Raw genomic sequence first — 21,339 nt, forward strand, 5'->3', positions numbered from 1 at the left:
TGCCTAAAACATCTTTTACAGATGCCATTTAAAGCAATTGCACAATTTACAGAGGGTCTCTATTAACATCCTACTAAATTCCTTCCAGGATGATATTAACTTACAGTTAACAATGTTGGAAATGCTAATTGTTATCAAATCTAAAACAAAGTCTATGCTTAACCCATTGTCAATATATACAAATACTTGATTCATTGATTTGGAATGTGCCTATTTAACTTAAGTTGACTACTGGCCTGTACAGTCTCATCATTTAAGTTTTGACATTGCCTTAGAAAGTAAGTTTTTTTCAACAGCCATTTCTTTTCCTTTGCAATTGAAAGTTGTTCAGAATGTTCAAAAAAATGTAACCAATGTTAGAAGATATTTATTTTGCAATAATATGATTGAATTTATCCATTGGGTTGTTCTTTGTGTCCTCTAATGCCTTCAATTCAAATTTTGCTATCCTAGAAAAATAGGAGCAGGAGCAGGCCATTCGGCCCTTCAGGCCTATTCCGCCATCCATGACGATCATGGCTGATGGTCCAACTCAATAGCCTAATCCTGCTTTCTCCCTAGAACGTTTAATCCTATTCGCCCCAAGTGCTATATCTAGCTGCTTCTTGAATGCATTCAGTGTTTTGGCATCAATTGCTTCCTGTGGTAATGAATTCCTCCTGTAGTAAGGACTTGCTTCTTGCAAAGCTCAGACTTGAAGTTGATGTTTTGGCCCAGAGCTGTGGAATAGTAGTGTCTTGAGCTTAAGCTCTGCATTCTTAATTCCTACGATATATTAGTATTGTCGGAAAACTGTATTGGAATCTTTTGCTTTTTAGAGTTCCTTACAGTTTCCAATTGTTGTTCCTTAAAATTATTTGAAAAATTGCTCAAAAATCAATTCCAAAATCAGCACTGAGATAAAATTCATAGCATTCTTTATAAAGTGCGACATGGTGTGAAAAGAAGAGAGAGAAGTAGGTCAGACAGGAAAAGAGTTAAGGCGGAGAAAGTCAGTTCTCTCTCTAGAGTTAATTCAACAAAAGATTTTTGAAGCCAGCTAATTACTTAGCCTGTATTTTCTTCAAAATTAGAAAGATTAATATTAATGTGACAAAACTTTCTAATGAAACATAACATGAGTTCGATGGAATTCTCTAAATTAGCAGGCACACAAATCATTCCAGTTTATTTTTAAAGCATAGTGAGTTTTTAAAGCCAAGAAGACATAATCGTAGGAAATGGATGGAGGTGAGTTGGATCATAAGTGAGGCTTCTGGCCTTTTGGGTGCGCATTGTTGAAAGAAATGAATGAAGGATTAAGGGTGAGTTGAGTGAAGTGGCACAAAGAGGAGTGAAGTGGCACAAATAGGGTAAAGTGGTTGAGCAGGCTGTTCAGAAGGGAGCCAATTGAGAGGGTTGATGGGAATGGATAGTGAGCAGGTTTGGGAGGGGGGGATAGACAAAGGGAGCACGTTATCATGGAGGAGCACAAGTTGTTGGGAATGGGGATTAGATAAAAGCCATTGTTTACCATTTAAAAAAATCTACTTCAAATGAGTATTCATGTCCCTGTTCTCTTCCTCGCTGTCAGTCCCTGTCTTTCCCTTGCTCTTCTTCCCCCTCCACCCCTGCCGTGCTCTCCTCGCTCCCCTCCCTACACAGATGAGAAAGTGAGAGAACTTGGGGGTATGGGTCTGAATGATGCAGAAACAGCAGTTTTAGGCACTTAAATAAAGTACCATGTTTTCTGACTTAACACTGGCATCATCATGGTGTTCAATTGCTTACACATTTCCATCATTATATATTTCTCATTTCAATTACTCCCTTGCTGGCACATACAGCACCTTTCCAATATTTTCATGTGTATTTATAAATAGTCCTATTCAATCAGTGCAATACAACAGATATGTAGGTAATACATAACAAAAGGTTTATAGAACTAAGCCTTTAATTCTATGTCTTTTAAAAGATGTTGCCTGATTTAAAAACAGAAAATGGTTAAAATAATGCAAATAATATCAAGTCAAAGTGCAATTTAAAGTTAGAGTAGTTCTTACATGGATTGACTAATCATTGGAGGTCTTATTCCAATTTTGCCTCATCACCTGAAATCTACATCTTGGATCTTGAGTTTTTAACTGATTATGTACAAGAGGCTTCTTGTGTGCACATACTGGAGAAATTGAGGTTTTGGTTAAGAAAAAGGAGGAAAGAAATGTCATGTATAGACAGCAGAGATCATGAATCCTTAGAATATAAAGGCAGTCGGAGTATATTTGAGGAAAATCAATAGGGCAAAAGAGGGACATGAGGTAGCTTTGGCAAACAAGGTTAAGGAGAATCCAAAGGGATTTTATAAATACGTTAACGGCAAAGGGGTAACTAGGAAGAGAATTGGCCCCCTCAAACATCAAATGGAGGGCCTATGTGTAGAACTGCAGGAGATATGGGAGTTACTAAATGAGAATTTTGCATCCGTCTTTATTGTGGAGAAGGACATAGAAGATATAAAATGTGTGGAAATAGATGGTAACATCTTGAATAAATGTCCATATTTCAGAGGAGGAGGTGCTGGATATCTTAAAACACATAAAGGGGGTAAGTCTCCAGAACCTTAAGTGTACCCTTGAGTACTATGGGAAGTTAGGGAAGTGATTACAGCCCCTTGCTGAGATATTTGTATCATCGATCTTCACAAATGAGGTGAGAAGACTGGAGATTGGCTAACATGGTGCCACTATTTAAGAAAGGTGGTAAGGAAAAACCAGGGAGCTGTAGACTGGTGAGCTGGACATCAGTGGTGGGTGAGTTGTTGGAGGGAATCCTGAGGCACAGGATTTGCATATATTTGGATAGGCAAGGACTGATTAGGAATAGTTAACATGACTTTCAGCATGGGAAATCATGTCTCAAACTTAATTGAGTTTTTTGAAGAAATAACAAAGAGGATTGATGAGGGCAGAGCGATGGATGTGATCTATATGGACTTCAGTAAGGCGTTCAACAACGTTCTTCATGATAGACTGGTTAGCAAGGTTAGATCAGATGGAATACAGGGAAAACTAGCCATTTGGATATACAACTGGCTCAAAGATAGGAGACAGCAAGTAGTGGTAGATGATTGCTATTCATATTGGAGACCTATGACCAGTGGTATGCCACAAAGATTGGTGCTGGGACCTTGCTTTTTATCATTTATATAAATGATTTGGATGTGAACATAGGAGGTATAGTTAGTAAGTTTGCAGATGACACCAAAATTGGAGATGTAGTGGACAGCGAGGAAGGTTACTTCAAAGTTCAGTGGGATTTTGATCATGTGCCAATAGGCTAAGGAGTTGCAGATGGAATTTAGATAAATGTGAGGTTCTGCATTTTGGAAAGGCAAATCAGGGCAGGGCTTGTACACTTAATGATAAGATCCTGCAGAGTGTCGCTGAACAAGGTGATCTCTGAGTGCAGGTTCATAGTTTCTTGAAAGTAAAGTCGCAGTTAGATAGGATAGTGAAGAAAGTGTTTGGTATGCTCACTTTTTATTGGTCAGAGCACTGAGTATAGGAGTTGGCAGGTCATGGCTGTACAGGACATTTGGCTCGGCCACTTTTGGAATATTATGTGCAATTCTGGTCTCCCTCCTATTGGAAGGATGTTGTGAAACTTGAAAGGGTTCAGAAAAGATTTACAAGGATGTTGCTGGGGTTGGAGGATTTGAGCTATAAGGCAAGACTGAATAGGCTGGGGCTATTTTCTCTGGCGCATTGGAGACTGAGGGGTGACCTCACAGAGGTTTATAAAATCATGAGTTGCATGGGTAGGGTAAATAGGCAAGTTTATTCCTCTGGGGTGGGGGAGTCTAGAACTAGAGGGCATAGACTTGGGGTGAGAGTTGAAAGATTTTAAAAGTGACCTAAGGGCAACTTTTTCACGCAGAGGCTGGTGCGTTACACAAAAGCATCTCTTTCCGTGTAGTACCTCTCTCTGACTTGATTTATATCACATTGTCAAATCAAATTTCTATTCTTCATTGAGAGAAAGAAAATAAACAAAGCAGAAAAGCCTGCACTGGAAGATGCCAGAACCACAGCCTTGCCATCTTTTAGATGAAACACATGTCCACTCAGGTGAAGGTAACAACTCCTGTACAAAGAGGTGTCTTAAAAGAATCTGATTGCCTATCAATATTTACCCCGCAACCCAAACAGATTACATGATTTTATAACATTGATTGACAAATTCTCTGCCCAAGTTCGCTGCTATTTCCTGAGCAATTATGTTTCAAATATACTTAACTGAATTGCTTTGGGTTAATTTGAGATTTTGAAGGATGTTGTATAAATAAATACTGTCCTCTTTCTTAACTGACCTTCCACAAAGCTATGGTTTTGATCCCAGGTCTGAATAACCGATAACCTTGTGAATGAACCCATCCAGTTTTCACTTTTTTTGTTAGTCTTTGTAGCCTTAGAGGGACACACTTTAACAGAAGAGTGATACGTTACATTTTGTGATACAATTTTTATACCTTTCGTGAATAGCCCCAATATCGTAAGACATGCTAAGTTCCCTATATCATGTGTATATTTGTGACTGTCATGTATAAAGATGTATCTGACCACATTTTGATCATACCCACTTCAGATCCACGACCTCTTCATTGCCATCACTGTCAACTTTCATCTCTACATCATTGCCCATCTCTGATCTCAACTCATCTGTTGAGTCACTTACCCACCGTTGTTACTTTCAGCTTGTCTGTTCCAGTGCTTGAGTAGAGCTGAACATGTACAGTGGCTAATTGTGTGAGACGCTGAGGCTGATCACATGTACAGAATTTTTAAGATTGAAAAATGTTAGTGGTGTGTTTTTAATTTTAATGTATGCAGGATAGAAGAATTGCTGGGCCAACATCTCTCCTGCTTTGTGTAGCTTTGCAGAGCATCAATTGATTGGTTAGAGTTGTAACAATTATAGCCAGAGCATTTCTTATGATGGTTTATTTTCCCATTTTACTTTGTCAACTCTTGAATGTACCCACAATTATCCTTGGCATTTCTCAGTCCTTATTTGAATGCTAGTTGATGACGTCCAAAGCTTTGGCAAGTGTGTGCATAAAACTTGATTATGTCCATCTCTGCACTTCCATCACTTCTGTTGACATCAAACAGTTTGATATCCTGCCTTAGATGAGTCTTAATGTGAGGTTCCCTTCTTGAGATTCTTACATGCCTAATGCAACTGCAATATGCCAACTTCAGTGAACAACCATGATTTATTTCAGCAAGTACAAGCTTTTTTGGAGGATTACTTAAGACTTCATGAGGCTTGCGGAGCTGTATCCAGAGAGGCTCCCTGAACAAAGGAACCGTCCTCCCTTTATACAGGGTCTTGCATCACAGTCAGTCATGCACGCAAGGCACAACTCCCTCCTACTCCCCCATAGTCACATGCCACCCAAAAACAATGTGTGAGTAGATTATTCCTTAAACGTCAGCATTTGCAGAGTATGATTAGATTGTCACATTCTGCCTGCAAGAATCTGCTGGGACATCCAATTTCTTACATGTCAGCAGAACAAATGAACCCTTTTACATCTCATTAACATACTTGAAATTAAACACTGTGAAAACTCTGTACTCATGTTACCAAGGTTGTCTTTTCTGACCATCATGTCATTATGATGATGATCTAGGACTACTTACAATGTTTTGCTCTTGAGCTGAACTTCTAATGTTATTATCTTTGCTTAAAAGAAAGTCATCATCAACCCACTTTTCTATAATGCTGCTAAACCACTATCACTATTACCAGCAATCCTTAACTATCAAACCCCAAAATTGCCCTTCTCCCCTCCCCCACATTACACTGAAAACTCTACTCCTCAAAACAGCCATATCCCATCATTTGCTTCTTTCTCCACTGCTGTAGCTACTTTTTAAATCTATCACACCACATATCAAAACACTTCCGCTTCTTTCATTTATCTTAACACATTTTTGAGCTGCTATTTTTCAGTGGATGCTGAAAAGGCAAAAGGAAAAATTTGTATTTGCGATTTTCACAAAAATGTGGATATAAATTGCAATATGAACCTGGAGTTAGTAGAAACCCTTCTTGAAACGTTCGGTTTCCAGGGAGATTGATTCAGATTAGAGACTTTGAATGTGGAAATCAAATCTTGTTTCTGAATCTAATTATGTATATAAAGGCGTTTATTTGGCTACTTACATGATTCACTGCAGTATTTCAAAATGGGCGTAGATTATTAATGGAATGGAATATTAAGAAAACTTATTGAAAGCATTCTAAGAATTTAAATTCATTTCCCGTTCTAAAGAACACACCATTGTGTTGCTTGTTATTTCAATAATTGACCAGATTTGTAGCCTGGCTCTGAATAAATATTGCAGTACTTTTTCTTTGCAGCATTTGTGTAGTGACTGAAGTCACTGCTTTGCCTGAACAGTAGTAATGCATCATACAACTTACTCAGACAAGCAGTTGTAAATTTCATTAGCAGCCGTAAAATGGATGTCGTCAGCATACAACTGGAACCCAATTCCATAATTTTGGATGATGTCACCAAAGCAAGTATATCGCTGATGGACTGGGGTTCTTGTTGTATAGTTGTGGTATTCCACCCTCTCGGCCAGAAGACATTGGTTCAAGTTGTAGCTGTTCCAGAGATGTGTCAAAACATCCTTGAACAGGTTAAATTAAAAAATACAACTAGATGATAAAGGAGGGAAAAGCAGTGAAGCCTGGTAGTACACTAGCAGAAATCATATATAGCTGAGATAAACTAATGAATAATATGTTGTGTCACCAATGGTCTCAGTGGTACCAATGGAAAACTGTGCTAGTGAGGTGAGAGATGTTAAAGGAAGACAGTGATACCTCACTCTTAACAACTTCTCCTTCCAATCCCCCCACTTCCTCCAAACCAAAGGAGTAGCCATGGGCACCCGCATGGGCCCCAGCTATGCTTGCCTCTTCGTCGGACATGTGGAACAGTCCATCTTCCGCAGCTACACTGGCACCATCCCCAACCTTTTCCTCAGCTACATCGGTGATTGTATTGGCGCTACCTTGTGCTCCCACGAGGAGGTTGAACAGTTCATCCACTTTACTAACACCTTCCACCCCGACCTCAAATTTACCTGGACCATCTCAGACTCCTCCCTCCCCTTCCTAGACCCCTCCATTTCTATCTTGGGCGACCGACTCAACACAGACATTTACTACAAACCGACCGACTCCCACAGCTACCTAGATTACACTACCTCCCACCCTGCCCCCTGTAAAAATGCCATCCCATTTTCCCAATTCCTTCGCCTCCGCCGCATCTGCTCCCAGGAAAACCAATTCCACTACCGGACAGCCCAAATGGCCTCCTTCAAAGACCGCAATTTCCCCTCCGATGTGGTCGACGATGCTCTCCATCGCATCTCCTCCACTTCCCGCACCTCTGCCCTTGAGCCCCGCCCCTCCAGTCGCCACCAGGACAGAACCCCACTGGTCCTCGCCTTCCACCCCAACAAACTCCGGATACATCGTATCATCCTCTGTCAGTTCCGCCACCTCCAAACAGACCCCACCACCAGGGATATATTTCCCTCCCCACCTCTATCAGCGTTCCGGAGAGACCACTCCCTCCGCGACTCACTCGTCAGGTCCACATCCCCCATCAACCCCTGCACCTTCCCCTGCAGTCGCAAGAAGCGCAAAACTTGCGCCCACACCTTCCCTTCACCTCCGTCCAAGGCCCCAGTGGATCCTTCCATATCCGTCGCAAATTCACCTGCACCTCCACACTCATCATTTACTGTATCCGCTGCACCCGATGTGGTCTCCTCTACATTGGGGAGACAGGCCGCCTACTTGCGGAACGTTTCAGGGAACACCTCTGGGACACCCGCAGCAACCAACCCAACCGCCCCGTGGTTGAACACTTTAACTCCCCCTCCCACTCCGCCAAGGACATGCAGGTCCTTGGCCTCCTCCATCACTAGACCACACGACGCCTGGAGGAAGAGCGCCTCATCTTCCGCCTAGGAACCCTCCAACCACACGGGATGAATGTAGATTTCTCCAGCTTCCTCATTTCCCCTCCCCAAACCTTATCTCAGTCCCAAACCCCAGATTCAGAACCGCCCTCTTGACCTGCAATCTTCTTCCCAACCTCTCCGTCCGCACCCCTCTCCGGCCTATCACCGTCACCCTCACTTCCTTCCACCTATTGTGTTCCCAGCGCTTCCCCCCCCCCCACCACCTTTTATCTCCGCCCGCATGGCACACCAGCCTCATTCCTGAAAAATGGCTTATGCCCGAAACGTCGATTCTCCTGTTTCTCGGATGCTGCCTGGCCTGCTGCGCTTTTCTAGCACCACACTTTTCAACTCTGGTCTCCAGCATCTGCAGTCCTTACTTTTTCCTAGTGATACATAGTGTCAAAGTTAAAGCAAATACGATGTGTAAGAACAAGAATTTTAGTCACAGTAGCAGAGGAAAATGGAGAAAACCTATGAAATAGAGAGATTGGGCAACAGAGACATTTTCAAAAAGTCCTAGAGATGTACAGCATGGAAACTGACCCTTCGGTGCTACTCGTCCATGCCGACCAGATATCCCAACCCAATCTAGTCCCACCTGCCAGCACCTGGCCCACATCCCTCCAAACCCTTCCTATTCATATGCCCATCCAGATGCCTTTTAAATGTTGCAGTTGTACTGGCCTCCACCACTTCCTTTGGCAGCTCATTCCATACACTTAGCATGAACTCAGTCTTTGTACTTAACATGAGTGATCATTTATTTTAAATAAATAGACTAGCTACAGGTAAGCAATTATTAATCATCAGTATATAACTGAGTTAAAATTCTAACACTATTATAAATTCCTCCCTATACCTACATACAGACCAATATAGATAGACACAAAACAAAGCAAGACTTATGGGTGGAGCGGAAGGTTGGGAAGTTCAGTGGTTCCTGTCCACAGGTTTTGCTGACATGGTCCTTATGCTGATTAGAATGCTGCTTTAAGGTCTTCCTTCATTTGTTTGTAGGAGGCACAAGGTGATCCCCAGTTATAAAGCTCTTTGACTTAACAGTCAAACATCACAGCTTATATCAACCGGAAATGAGAAGTAAAATGGCTATAACAAGCAAAAACAGTCTCTTCTCTTCCATGGGTTTTTGCCAGAACATCCACTACTGCCCACAAAAAAACTGTTCATCTACCTTTAGGCAATCATATTTGTTCCAAGCAGGTGCATTTGCCATCAATAACTCATCACCAGTCCATAGGCTAATCAGTTACTTGCTGCCAGCCAAAGCACCACTTGTACACATACCTTGGCTCAGGCTCATTTGCAAACTGCTTCCAATACTTCTTAAACAAGCTAATGTGTAAACATACTTTTAATGAGAGTTGGATTAGTTGCTTTGTTTTTCAAAATGCAGCAATCCTTCAATAATCTTTGTTTCATAAAATAGTTCTGTTCCAATTTCAGTTTACAATCAAAATAAAAAAAAAAGATATAATCTTTATATTTGTAACTTAAAAAGAAGTTCAATTTTGTCTAAGGATAAAGCAACATGCTTTTTGCAATATTGCAGCAATATTGGGCTGCAGCTGAGTGGATCTATCCATGCTAAAAGTCTCTGAAGAATTATTGAATCTTACAGTCAGGAATCTGTCATTTGGCCCAAATGTTGTGCAAACCCTTTGAAACAGCTATTGAAGTCACCCTAGTCTTTTCCTGCAATTTTTTTTCCCTTTTCAAGTAAAAATCTAATTCATTTCTGAAAATTAATATTGAATTGCATACAATATAACAGTCTTTTCATTTAGAACATAAGGAGAAAAATGAACTAAGAGGAATGGGAAAGCAGTTGGGAGTTTGAAGTTATTTTTATTGTAATAATCCCAAAAATCTTGTGGATAGAAGGAGAATTCTGCAAATTTACTGCTTGCTATGGTTTATTTTGTCATTTGCTGCTTAAATTTTAGTGTTACTTCGTTTTCACTTACAGAAGCTAATGTCTGAGAGGGAAAACATAATCAGTTATCTGGGTACCTCAGGATTAGTATTTTCTTGCTTATTTGTAGAGTGTATGGCAGTATTGGGAATACCAAGCTTTTGGTTTTTTATCCTAATATCATAGTCATGCAGCATGGAAACAGACCTTTTGGTCCAAATAATCTATGGTAGTCCATGTTCCCAAATTAAACTAAACTAATCCCACTTGCCTGCACTTGGCCCATATCCCTCCAAACCTTTCCTATTCGAGAACTTGTCCAAATGTCATTTAAATGTTGTAGCTGTACCTGCATCCAGCACTTCCTTTGGCAATTCATTTCATATATAGAACCAGTTGTGCTATTAAAGAAAAATGGTCCCTCATGTTCTTTTTGAAACTTTCCCCTTTCATCCTAAAAAAACCTGTAATTTTGAACTCTTTTAACCCCTCCATGAGGGAAAAGATTGTGATTTTATAAACCTCTATAAGGTCACCCCTCAACTCCGATGCTCCATGAAAAATGTCTCAGCCTACCCAACCTATTTTTATAACTCAAATCCTTCATTACTGGCACCATCCTGGTAAACCTTTTCCGGACACACTCCAGTTTGATATTATCTTTCCTATAACAGGGCAACCAGTGCTGTATACAGTACTCTTAAAGAGGTCTCACCAATTTTCTGTACAGCCTCAACATGATGTTCCAACTCCTATACTCAAAAGGTCTGAGCAATGAAGGCAAGCATGCTAAATGTCTTTTTAACCACCCTGTCTACATGATGCAAATTTCAAAGAATTATGTACTTGGGTCCAGTTATTCTCTGTGGTTTAACATTCTTATGGAAATACCTTTCACATTTTGCTTAGTTAAAGGTGCTGTATAAATGTGCCATTTTGTTGTAAAGTTAGTGTTTCCAATGTTTTTTTAACAAATTGGGCCAAATGCACTTTCCTAGTAAAATGAGTTGCTTTGTTTTTTAACTGGGTGTTCCACCGATGCCTGAAATCTGCATTTGGCTGGGTAGTAATTCAAACCTTTCTTAGGGACTCCTACAGTTACATGCGTTGGTGTTGTAAATCTGTTCTTAACATAGTTGAGGAATATTTATCTTGCTTGTAATGACTGTGTTTTTATTCAAAAGTAGATATAATGACTGCCAAGAATTTTTCAATTAAGCATAGTGTTAGAAATAATTTCAAACAATGCCATACTATTACTTTGCATGTACGTACAAAAGCAGCCAGTCAACCCAGTTGGCCTTCTGTTCCCTTCTCCCTTGTGTTAATTGAACTTCCCTTTCTATGCACCTGTTTATAGCTTTCCACTGTGCTCATAGTTTGTTATTTTTAGATACGTACTTACTGTTGTTTTGATGTGGGTGGATTAGATCACTGTATGGGAGGATGACTTATTCCATAACACAATTTATGCTCAAGTATGAGGATGTAAAGAACTCTATCAGTTTCAACAATTTAAGAAAATCGTGTTTATGAAATTGATAATTTGCAGTCAATTTCTAGCCTCTTATCATTCAGGCAAAATGCATTCTCTAGGAGGTCATAGATTGAAGTTTGAATGCCAAATCTTGTTGAAATAGCACATCTCATTACATGCACTAATATTTGAACATCTTGCTGCATCAGTCAAATCAATTGTAATTTGGAACTTTACTAATTTGAAGTGCAAGTATGTAACAGTGTGGCAAGGGTAATGGGTGTCAGGGACTTTAATGATGCCAGAATAACTTGTTAAGATTTAAGAATTGAGAAAAATGGAGGAACAGCAGAAGTAAACAGCAAATTAGCTCGGATAATATGAAGTTAAACTGAGTGAAGAAAGATTGGATTACCAGAGAGGCAAGTGCAAAGTTTTTTTATAAAGCACCATTTTAATCTTTTTTAAAAATATACTTGTACTATTAAATACATGCCCTAATTTTCTGTAACAGGTGCAATGACCTAATGAAGTACAATTCTAGCAAGCTTTTAAAAATTACATGGAGATTGAGGAAACTTATGCAGTGATTGGTAGAGTCCTAGGGAGTGTCACAGAGCAAAAATACCTAGGGGGTGCAGGTGCATAGTTCCTTGAAAGTGGAGTCGCAGGTAGATAGGGTGGTGAAGAAGGCGATTGGCAGGCTTGCCTTCATTGATCAGATCATTGAGTGTAGGAGTTGGGAAGTCATGTTGCAGCTGTACAAGATTTTGGTGAGGCCACTTTAAGAATGCTGTGTACAATCCTAGTCACCCTTTTATAGGAAGGATGTTGTTAAACTCGAGACGGTTCAGAAAAGATTTACAAGAATTTTGCCAGGTCTAGAAGGGATGAGCTAAATGGAGAGGCTGAATAGGCTGTGGCATTGGAGGTTGAGGGGTGATTTATAGAGGTTTATAAAATCATGCAGGGGCATGGATAAGTTGAATAGCCAAGGTGTATGGGAGTCCAAAACTAAAGAGCAAAGGTTTAAGGTGAGAGGGAAAAGATTGACAAAGGACCTGAGGGGTAACACTCTCTTGCATTTGGAACAAGTTGCCAGAGGAAGTGGTAGAGGGGGATACAATTACAACATTCAAAAGGCACTTGGATAGATGTATGAATAGGAAAAGTTTAGACGTTTGTGGGCCAAGTGATGTCAAGTGGGACTAGGTCAAACTCCGATGTCTGGTCGGTGTGGACAAGCTGGACTGAAGAGTCTATTTCTGTGCTCTATGAATCTTAAATGGAAGATTTGGTCCATTATCAAGATTTCAGAAGTTGTGTTATGGATTTTGGATAAATGACCAGTTATTCATATAATTTACAGATTGACAAAAGCATTTTGGACTCTTACCATTTTAGTTTATGTTGATATTTTTTGACTTTTTATATCCTGTTAATCCAGCCTGCTGTGGAAAATGCTTGTGGCACCAATCTATATTGATTCAATGATGACTCCACTTCAGGAATACTTCATTGTCTGCAAATATTTTGAGATGAACTGAGATTGTAAAAGGCATTACAGAAATAGAAATGAACTGTTTTTCATTTATTGTAGAATGTCTGGTTATGCACTTCCAACTAACCACTGGTTTGTTTGATGGGCATCTGTAGGGTCAGCCTCTGCTTCACCTGATTTTAGTTTGCAGTAGTTACATTTTGAGTCCATCTAGTATATTGGACTGTTGCTTAATGAAACTAGTCTGCAGGAATGGTCTTTAAAATACCTAAACCTTTTTTTTTCTCATGCCATTGTGAAGCAGTGTTTTCCTAATTTAAGATTCTCTGATGCAAATTATTTACAAGTTATTGACTGTAGGAGCTCAGACAGTGCTGTGTGTAGGAAGACTGCTTTAATATACCTTTATTCCAGTTGTGTGAGTAATATGCGTGCTAGTGAACTGACAGTTTAATTGAGCTGGAAATTAATGAAATTGCTACATTCTCTTTTTTTTCTCCTAACTTTATATTAAAAGACACTTTTTTCCCTTAGCATTCCAGAAATGTTGCTATCTAAAACCTATTTAAATATTGTTCTGCAGAAAATAAATGTAGCTCATGATGCAGTCAATATGTTTCCAAACAGATTGTTTCAAACTGTGCACTAATAATAGCTGGTTGTTGGGAGTTCCCTCCTCTAGTACTCTGGATGAAGGGAGTAAATCTGATTTTGAAGTATTTTTGTATCAGTCCTCAGTCAGAGTGGAATGCGGTTGACTTGCATGGCTGTTTGAATTGCTACTACTCATGTTGAGTGCTAATCAGCTTCTGCCTTTTTCAGTTAAAACATTTCTGGAATTAACCATATGTGGCATTTTGACTATCTGTAACAGTGGCCATGTTGTCAATAGTAATTTGATGAAAAAGTCATTTTTCAGAGTTCTATTAAAGATATAAAACCTGACCAGTTAAAGATTATATTTCTTAATGGTTCATTTCATTTCTGAGATGCTTGTCCAGTATTGCACCAGCTGTTTGCTCTCTTTGTACTGAGTTCAGTTTACCAGTTGAGTTCCTGAGCACAATCTTTGTTATACTGACCCTTTTTTTGTGACTCCGTGTTGCTTTCAGGTCTGTGTGCGTCATTTATCCTTTCTTACTATGGAGATAGCGCCTTTTTGTTTTTTATTCCATAGCCGCCTTTCACAACCAATCAGCATGGTGTGTATTCTTCCAAACTGGACCTTGTAAAAAACGTGAGTGGCAGATAGTTGAAGGGGATGTTCAAACAGAATTAAACGTTGGCACTTTATCAGTAAAACATAGGTTTCCATTGATATCAGATTCATATAGATTACGGAAATATGGATTTTGATATTGTTTTAATTGTTGGACATGAGAGAAAAACAACATTTGCAAAACACGGAAGCTGCTATGTAGTTGAGTCAGTGGTGATTAGATGATTGGCACAGTGATAAGTACGATTGCGATGTTTCAATATTTTGTGAAGCAGTCTGATTTTTGACGAAGTTGGAGCTATTTTTCTCTCAAAGGAAATAAGTGAGTGCATTAAGGGGCAACGCATACCCCAGATCTAACCTACTCTATCCCTGTAACCCTACATTTCCCGTGGCTGATCCATCTAGCCTGTACATCCATGGACTAATTGGGCAATGTAACATGGTCAGTGCACCTAACCTGCTCGTCTTTGGACTGTGGGATGAAACCAGAGCATTTGAAGGAAACCCATGCAGACACAGGGACAGTGTGTGCAAACTCTATAGTGACAGTCACCCAAGGGCAGAAGGGTCCCTGAGGCAGCAGTGCGAACCATTTGAGCAACCGTGGAAGGCAGGAAAGGTTAAATGACCACAAGAATAATGGTGAAAGGCAAAAGGGGATTGTAATGGGACAAGCAAAGAAACAAAAGCTGAGTATGAAGGAGTTGTCAATGGAAGTCATGAAATCATTGTCAGAAGGTGCTGTCTGAAAAGAATGATAGTAGTTTTGATCTGAAATTGTTGAACTCCTAGTTGAGCCTGGAATGCTGTAAAGTACCTAATCAAAATATGAAACACTGTTGCTTCATTTTCCACTGAGATCAGAGTGGAACAATAAATTAAAATGACAGGCAACTGGAAATTAACAGTCATACTTGTGCCTGAGCCATTTATTTGACAAAGCGATTACCCAACTTATATTTGTTCATTAGTGTAGAAGAAACTATTGTGAGCCATAAATACGTTGTGCGAAGTGGAAAGAAGTATAAATAAATTAATGTTTTACTTGGAGGAAGTGTTTGAGGCCCTGGATACTGGGAAAGGAGATGGTAAGAAAACAGCTGTTATTCTTTCAACAGTTGTGTGGAAAGTGATTTGGGAAGGAAGAGCCTATTGGTGAATAAGAAGTGCAAGAATAAGTAGTTGGGAGGGGCGGCAAGTTGTGCCTTTGGACAAGGTGAACTGGCAAAGGTTTGCTTTTTTGATTATAGGAGCTGGTGGGTGGAATGTGAGGGCAAGGAAAATTCTAGTGTGGCTCAAGTAGGGGAAAGTGTGGAGAAATAGAATGGCAGAGCATCAAAAAAATTATGGAGGTCTGTTTGACAAACATTGTTTACCTGTGATTTTTTTTTTGCCAGTGATACAAAGCCCTCATGAGGCTTTGAACCTCAGGGTACTACGTAGTATTTATCCTCATGAGTTACAGCAAAACCTCTGCCAAGGCCATCTTGATTTTAGATTGGGACAGCAGAGTTGTTTTGCGTTGCTGTTGTGCTTAGCAATTTTGCATGCATTGGTTCCAAGTGCTTATGTCGACTGAGAAAAATGTGGGTCTGCAATTAGGAAATTGGAGTTGATTTTAGTAATGTAAATATAGGTTTTAAATACATGGATTTTGTTTTCCTCAGACTCAAACTAGACATGAGATAAACGTAACAGAACCTCATCATTTGGACACATTTATTTCTGCGTTATGTTACTTTCTTAATCTTTCTCATGTCCATTTTTCTGTTTTGTTGTCACTTTCATTTTTATGCACATGCTCACACTCTCTATCTTGCTTCCCCCTACCCCTGCAAAAGGTAAACAGCAATTCCTGTCATTTTCTATTTGTGTAAGCACCAAATGGAGATATCTTTTTTTTTGTTTAGATCTGCAGAGCGTGTATAGTAGAAGGCCCCCTCCAATATCTGCGGGGGATACATTCCAAGACCTAGTACGGATGGCTGAAACTATGGATAGTAACAAACCCATCTATTTAAATGGGAAATTTACCTCCCAGCAGCCCAGAGGTCACTGGTTCTTGTAACGTTCCATGTGATGTGTTTAGGCTATGGTAAACCGTGTGTAATTGAAACCACGGTAACTCGGCCTGCAGATACGGTGGTCATCCTGTATTAGGTGAGAGAGTTCGGAGAAATTGATTTAAAAATTGTATAAACAATAGCAAAAGAGAGTGACTCATTCTGAACCGGATACGTTCTTTTGAGGAATAAAATCTCCATCAGAAAAGTGCCATGTAAGTGGCTAACTGCAGTAGTTACACATAATGCTAGATTGCTAGAGTCTTGCAATGTTTGTAGAAATTTTAGTAGGATGGAGGGTTTAAAATTGAGCAAAGGATGAACAAGAAAGTGATAGAGGGAGAAAGTGGATCATGAAAGCCAGATAGTTTTGAAGTATCAAAACACGTTGTAAGAACTTTTGGAAGTATGCAAAAATAAAGAGATTGGTAAAAGTAAGTGTGGGTTCCTTCGAGGTAGAAACAGGAGAAACTATTTTTGAGAAAAAGGAAATGGCAGACAATAAACATATTTTGTATCTCTCGCCACGTGAAGTACACCACAAATTGAGGATCTGAAGGTCCAATGTGAAAGAAGAACTTGTTCATAATTAATATTATTAAAGAAAAAGTCCTGGAGAAATTAATGGAAATAAAATTCAACAGATTCCCTAGAATTTACGGTCTATTCCCAGAATTCTAAAAGAAGTGGATGGAGGGATAATAGGTGCATTGGTTAGGTCACACCTGGAGTACTGTGTGAAGTTCTGATCTCCACACTATAGGAAGGATTGTGTTTGAGGGGATGCAGAGAAGATTTACTGGGATGTTGCCTGAGACAGAGCACTTCAGCTATGAAGAGAGGCTGGATAAGCCTGGGTTGTTTTCTGTGGAGCAGAGAACATTGAGGTGTATAAGATCATGAGGGGGGTGGACAAGGTGAATAGAAAGCAGCTGCTCTCTTTAGTTGTCAGGTCAGTATCAAATGGGCATAATTTTAAAATGAAAGGCTGTTTGTTTAGTGGGGATTTCACGAAAAACTTTCTCGCTTGGGTGGCAGTCGTGTCTGGGATGCACTGTCTGGAATGGTAATTGAGGTGGGTAACCTCACAACCGTTAAAAGGTACTTGGATGAGCATTTGAAATGTCATTACATTCAAGGTTATGGGCATGATGCGAGAATGTAGACTTAGTATAGATTTAGTGTAGTTTTGGTGGTGCAGACTTGATGTGCCAAAAGGACTGTCATCTGTGCTGTATAATTCTAGGGCTGTAGATCAGTTATCCTGACATCAATGGTAGGGAATATTCAAGAATTTTTTATTATAGTAACTGGACACATACAAAATCATATGATTAGGCAGAATCAACAGGATTTTATGAAAGGAAAATTATGTGACAAATCGAGTGGAGCTTTTTCATGCAGCTAGATAAGGGGGTAGCCAGTAGAGACATACTTTGATTTTTCAGTCGGCATTTATTAAGGTGCCATGGTATTGTGTAGCATGATGCTAAATGAGACAGACTTCAAACATATCTTTCAACTTGAAACTGGATGCCCACATGATGCTAGATGCATCAGTAGCAAAGTTATATTCAGTTATATTCTGCAACTTTATGGTCTGGTATATTCCCTGATCAACCCTGGAATGCGAAGGGCTTGCTAAGTGCAACATCAGGTATACCTAAAAATGAGGCGTCACCCTGGTGAAGCTGTAACAAGGCAACAGGCACTCTAAACTGTGGAAACTGCAATCGATAGACTGCTAAGCAATCCCACAACCATTGGACAAGATCAAATTGTGAGGTTTTGCTGCAGCTCTGCAAGACCACACTTGGAATATTGTGTTGCCCTATTATAGGAAAGATATAGAGGTTTTGGAGGGGGTGCAAAGAAGGTTTACCAGAATGCTGCCTGGTTGGAAAGCTTGTCTTAAAAAGAGACTAAGCTTGGAAATCCTCTCTCTAGAGAGGAGGCGAGGGGACCTGATCGAGGTATACAAGGTAATGAGAAGCATGGATGGAGTCGATAACCAGAGACTTTTCCGCAGGGCAGGATTGAATGGCACATGAGATCATAGTTTTAAGGTGTTAGGAGGAAGGTATAGAGGAGACGTGAGGGGGTAGGTTCTTTACACAGTTGTGAATGCATGGAATGCGTTGCCAGCAATGGTCGTGGAAGCAGAGCCATAAGGGACAATTAAGCGACTGCTGGACATTCACATGGACAGCAGTGAATTGAGGGGTGCGTCGGTTAAGTTTTTTTATTTTAGATTAGGAATAATCCTCGGCACAACGTCGTGGGCTGAAGGGCCTGTTCTGTGCTGTACTTTTCTATGTTATATGTTGTTCTAAAGCTCTGCAGTGCTGCCACATCCAGTCATGAATTGTGGTGGATAACGCAATATATAACAAGAGGAGGTGGCTCCACAAATATCCCTATCAATGATGAGGGAATCTACCCCACAGATGTCAAATGTTGAAATATTTGCATCCATCTTCAGCCAGAAGTGCTGAGTTGCTCATCTGTCTCTGCCCCCTCCTGAGGTCCCTGCACTACAGATGCCAGTCGTCTTCTAATTTGATCTACTCCACGTGATATCAAGACAGCAATGAAGGAGCTGAATACTGCTAAGTGTATTGGGTTCTGACAATGTTCCACCAAAATCTTGAGTTACAGAACTAACTCTGCCTCTAGCCAAGCTGTTTTCAGAGAGAGGGGAAAGCGCAAAACAAAACGCAGGATAAATCCAATCCAGCTACTTAATGCCCAACTGAAGTATTGTCATTCATCAACATAGGACCGTCACAACACTTTTCATCACTATCAAGCGGTACTTACACAGGAAAGGCACTCAGATTGGGTTCCAGAGGGGAGGTGAAAGTGATTCTCTTAATGTCAAGTTGGAATTTGATTGTAGCATCAAGGGGCCCTAACAAAACTTGATAGCGGGAATCTGGCAGAAAACTCTCCTCTAGTAGGAGACATACCTAACTCAAAGGATTGTTGTTGCAAGTCAATCATCTTTGCTCCAGGACATGATGACAGGTGTTTCTCCTGTTAATGTCATAAGCCTGACCATCTTCAGCTGTTTCATTAATGACCTTCCCTTCATAAGGTCATGTGAGGATGTTTGGGGAAAGTGAGGACTGCGGGTGCTGGAGATCAGAGTCAAAAAGTGCAGCACTGGAAAAGTACAGCTGGTCAGGCAGCATCTGAGGAGCAGCAGGAGAGCCTACATTTCAAGCATAAGGTCTTCATCAGGATTGTGGGGTCCCAACTCTCCTGCTGCTCCTCAGATGCTGCCTGACTGGCTGTGCTTTTCCAGCGCTGCACTATTTGACATGTGAGGATGTTTGCCAATAATTACACAATATTCATCACCATTTTTGTGTTGTCAGTCACCGAAGTCATCTATGTCCATATGCAGTAAAACCTGGAAAACATCTAGGCTTAAACTGATATGTGGCATAAATGTTACCTGCCACTTGAGTGCCAGGCAATGACCTTTTTCTACAAAAAAATTAACTCTGTCCTAAGCCCCATGTCATTCTGATTCCTAGAACTTGGAGTCATAATCTCACAATAAGGAGTCAGTGATTCATGACTGAGATGATGAGAAATTTCTGCATGTAAGATTTGTGAATCTTTGAAAATCTAACCCATAGGGGTTTGGATACTGTCATTGGATATATAAGACCAAGAAGCAAGCCAATTTGGGAATAGAGCAGAAAAGTGGAATTGTTATCGATGTTCAATGTGATCTTAGTGAATGGTTTGAGCAGGCTGAAGGTGTTTAGTATCCTACTCCTAATTTTTATATTCTTAGTCTGTGTTGTTGTTTATTCTTGACATTAACAGCAGTCCTTACTCTTGAGTCCCCACTGTTCCCTTATCCTATTATTCTCCTTTCCTTTAGCCACTTGTCTAGTCTGGTTAACTGACTAAAATTTGCTGTCAAATTAGTGAAGCTAAACCAATGTCAATATGAAATCATGCATTTTGACCATAAATAACTGTTGAACTGCACTATCTCTGGTGTCATCTCTGGTTGTGTATGAATGTCCAGCTTGTTTCAGGTTTTGAAAATAGAGCAATAGGAAGTTTTACATTTGATGGAATTTTCTGACCCAGCATCTCTCCGTTCTAATCAAGTTGCAATGAAACCTTCTGAATTCTGTCCACATACTTTAGTGTACAAACTTTAAAACCGCAGTAACCACTAGATTAGGTCAAATGTTGATCTCTAATTTCATTTGAGAGTTTGTGCTCGCTGCAGAATGGAATGTTATTGCCTTTTCCAGTACGAGCTAGGGATTGTTCCCATGTTACATGCAGTAAAGTGAGAGGGATTATTCTTTAGTATCTAATGCTTATTCAAAGATGACTATTAAAAATGAAAGTCATTTATGTAGAAAAAATCTGGGCTTATCGCAAAATTCCATTTCATAATGCTGTTGGAATGTGATAGAAAAGACATTCAGCACAACCAGTCCATGTTGGCATTTCATTTTTACTTATCTAACATTATCGACATAACCCCTTATTCCTTATCTCTTTTAAAAAAAAAAATCACTTGTGGGATATGTAGGATTTGCTGATTGCTCTATCCCCATTTGACCTTGAAAGATGATAATGAGCTGCCATCTTGAACTACCACGGTTCATTTAGTGTAGATATACCCACAGGACCGTTAGGAAGTTAGAGACTGACTCAGTAGTACTGAAGGAATGGCTATATATGTTTTCAAGTCAGGATGGTGAGTGGCTTGGAGGGGATATGGTGGTGTTCCCATGTAGCTACTGTTCTGATAATAGTGGTAATGGATTTGAAAGCTGCTGACTAAGGATCCTTAGTGTTTTTCTGCAGTGCATTAGTGCATACTGCTGCTCCTGAGTGTCAGTGATTGTACAGAGTGCATGGCTTGGATATGGTGCCAATCAAGTAGACTGCACTGACTTGGGTGTCACAGTTGTTGGAGTGGCACTCATCCAGGCAAGTGGGGAGTAGTCCATCACACTCCTGACTTGTGCTTTGTAGATGATAGGTGAATCCGGAGGTGAGTTTCATGCTAAAGGTTCCTGGTCTCTGACCTGCCCCTATAGCCCAAGTATTTATATGGCTGGTCGAG

At 40.1% G+C, this 21,339-nt stretch overlaps 1 protein-coding gene across 16 annotated transcripts in view; it reads left to right on the plus strand.

Moving 5' to 3' along the window:
- The window catches only part of LOC122540264 (msx2-interacting protein), a 104,905-nt gene that overhangs the window by 36,751 nt on the left and 46,815 nt on the right, over positions 1 to 21,339 (plus strand). The window lies entirely within an intron of this gene.

Source organism: Chiloscyllium plagiosum, unplaced genomic scaffold (genome assembly GCF_037043375.1).
Source record: "Chiloscyllium plagiosum isolate Xiang-an unplaced genomic scaffold, Cpla_swu_hap1 HiC_scaffold_37, whole genome shotgun sequence".
Taxonomy (NCBI): Eukaryota; Metazoa; Chordata; class Chondrichthyes; order Orectolobiformes; family Hemiscylliidae; genus Chiloscyllium; species Chiloscyllium plagiosum.